This window comes from Triticum dicoccoides, unplaced genomic scaffold, assembly GCF_002162155.2.
Source record: "Triticum dicoccoides isolate Atlit2015 ecotype Zavitan unplaced genomic scaffold, WEW_v2.0 scaffold75828, whole genome shotgun sequence".
In the NCBI taxonomy this organism is placed as follows: domain Eukaryota; kingdom Viridiplantae; phylum Streptophyta; class Magnoliopsida; order Poales; family Poaceae; genus Triticum; species Triticum dicoccoides.
Genome location: NW_021297643.1, coordinates 5,257 through 8,307, shown reverse-complemented (window position 1 = coordinate 8,307; position 3,051 = coordinate 5,257). Strand labels below are relative to the sequence as shown.

Sequence of the window (3,051 nt, the reverse complement as noted above, 5' to 3'; positions counted from 1 at the left end):
AAATATATGTCGCGGCCGTGAGTTTTCTTTTGCACTCCGTGCAAAAAAAAATTAAAAAGGGAATGCAACACGAGGACTTCCAAGGAGGTCACCCATCCTAGTACTACTCTCACCGAAGCACGCTTAACTTCGGAGTTCTGATGGGATCCGGTGCTTTAGTGCTGGTATGATCGCATCCCACATGTTACCCCCATCTTCGTCCCTTATGCTTGCCCCTCCCAGCTCCACTACAAAGACGATTGTACTTTTCTTTGCCCGCCGCTACACGCGTTAATAATGACCAACGAGCTAAAACTTACCGCAAACGTGCAAAATAATAAAACGTGGTAAATATATATCACATCCCTTGCTTCTGGCATTGCTCTAGCCTAGCTTCATGTGTGCATCATGTCTATATTTTTGAAACTTGAATTGAGGAATATTGGAAACCTCAAAACCTAACTAAAAGAAGGGCAAGCACCCTTTAAATTGCATTCTGTGAATCCAAAGTGCCCTAAAAATAGTTTTGTGAATTTTGGCAAGAGTTATATATCAAACCAAAATTCTGGAATATTTTTAAGGAATTATTTGGTCTCTGAATTTAAATCAATAGTCTATTTGAATTTGGGGATATATTCATAATATATAATGAATATATTTTCAAATGCTTTGAAATGTTTTATGTACTTTTGGAATAGTCCAGAGAGGTAACATAAAATATTTCAGAATGTTTTGGCACTGTTTGAAATTATTTTGAATTTGAAAACAGTGGCAAAATAAAATAAAAAGGGAAACAGAACTGAAAAATTAAAAAAAGAACATTACTCACCAGGGCCACTTACCTGCGCGGCCAGCCCACCTGGCAGCCCACTGGCCGGCCCAGCACTGTGCTGGCCCGTGCCAGCCACCTGCTTCCTCTCGCCAGGCAGGCAGAGAGGAGCACGCCGGCGCGCGCGCGGGCGCCACGCCACCAGGCTGCCTGCCTGCGTCGCCTGGCCACCGCGACGCCTCGCGTCTTCTCCCCGGCGCCGCCCCGACTCCCTGGACCCCCTCGCTCTCTTCCTCTCCCTCGTTCCCCTCCTCTGTCTCGTTCTCTCACGCTCCACCGAACACGCCCACCGCCGCCGTTCGCCGTTGCCGCAACCACCGCCGTCCCGACGATGCCCCGAGCCGCTCCCGAGCTCCTGCGCCTCGTCACCAACCCCCTCACCGAGCCACACGACCAAAAGAGCCCCGGAGCGCCGCCCCGATGTTTTCCCCCTCGTCGGCTACCGAGGATCGCCGTCGTCAAATTCGTCGCCGCTCGTCCTTCCCCGAGCTCGCCGTCCATCCCACGGTCATCTACGTGAGCTTCTGATCATCCTCCCCCTCTCCGTTCCCTCTCTGGCACGCCGTAGCCGCCTCGCGCCTCTCGCCCGACTGCGCCGCCGCCTGCACTCGTCGCCGGTGATGCTCCGGTGACCATTTGGTCCCGGGCATCGCGTCAACACGCTCCCCGCATCGCGTAGAGGCCGTAGGTGCTAGCGCCACGCCGACTAGGCCACCGCAGCCCCGCGCACGAGCTGGCCGAGCTTCAGCCTCCGCCTGGCCTCGTCGCCGGCGAAGCTCCGGCCACTCCCCGGCCAAGCCACCACCATGGCTGGGTGCGGGCGATCACCAGCTGCCCGTAGCTGCCCTCCGCGCAGCAAATGGCGCCCTGTGGGCGAATCCCGCAGCATGCCGCCGCGTCTGTCCTCGCCGTCGGCTAAACGCCGGCGGGTTGACCTCTCCGACCGGCGGGGTTTGACCTCTCTCTCTCACTAACGTGTGGGCCCAGGCGCCTGCTTAATTAGTATTAGGTTAATTAGTGTTAATTAATTTAGTTAATTAGGTGAGCCACTGACATGCGGGCCCCGCTCGGCTAACTAAGTTAGTTAGGGCTAACTAACCCGGTTAGTTGACTGGGTCACTGACCAGTGGACCCCACTGGTCAGGTTTGACCAGCAGCAGCGTCTGTTGACCTGCTGACGTCATAGTAACGCAATGCTGACGCCATAATTCATTTTCTGGAATTATTTTAATTCTAAATATTCAGGAAATTTCAGAAAATGCCTAAAACTTCTAAAAATCATAGAAAATTAACCGTAACTCCAAATTAAATAAATTATATATGAAAAATTATCAAAAAAATTCAAGGAATCCATCTGTACCATTTTCATGCATGTTAGAACAACTTATCACTACTATTTAGGGCAAATGAAGTGAATGGCATTTGAATAATCACATATGGAGTTTGAATTTGAATTTTATATTCAAACCAACTTCATTTAATCTGTTGCTAGTTGCATTAGCCCAAAACACATTCATTTTGCCATGTCATGATCATGCATCATATTGTGCATTGCATTGATTGTGCTCCTTTCTGTGTTGCCGGTACTTGTCCCCTCTCGATAGACGTGATACCGATGATGTGATCGTTGACACTGATGAAGACTCAATGTTATCTTCAGAAGTGCCAGGCAAGCAAAACCCCCTTGTTCATTCCGATACAATCCTACTCTCTCGCTCCTGCTCTCTTTTACTGCATTAGGACAACACCGATTCATCTGTTACTTGCTGCGGTAGCTGAACCCCTTTATCCTTTGCATGACCTGTCATTCCACAGTAAATAGATGAAACCCACTAGCATGAGTAGGAGTTGTTTGAGCCCTGTTGTGCCTACTCATTCTTGCTTGTTTGTCATGCCTGCTACTGCTTAGAGTTGAGTCAGGTCTGATTCATCGGGGATGAATCAGAGGCGTGTGAACATGTCCTACTGTGTGTGAGCTAAGTGTGTGAACACGATTTGGTAAAGGTAGCGGTGAGAGGCCATGTAGGAGTACATGGTGGGTTGTCTCATTGCAGCCGTCCTCAGGAACTGAGTTCTGTGTTTGTGATCCATGATTCAGCTACTACCACGCATTGGGCCCGAAACCAATGGACCCTCTCGGCTTTTTAATCACCCTTGTCCTCTGTCCAGGAGTTGCAAGTAGTTTCTGGTGTTTGTAGTATGCTGGAGGCCGTGCGCAGCGCTGACCGTAGGGGTGGGCTGTG

The 3,051-nt window shown here is 50.1% G+C and overlaps 1 non-coding gene across 1 annotated transcript; it reads right to left on the bottom strand.

Moving 5' to 3' along the window:
• Window positions 1-59: 59 nt before the first annotated feature.
• Window positions 60-178, bottom strand: LOC119347805. The gene has a single exon (XR_005168543.1). It is a non-coding gene; the product is annotated as a 5S ribosomal RNA (ribosomal RNA).
• Window positions 179-3,051: the final 2,873 nt, after the last annotated feature.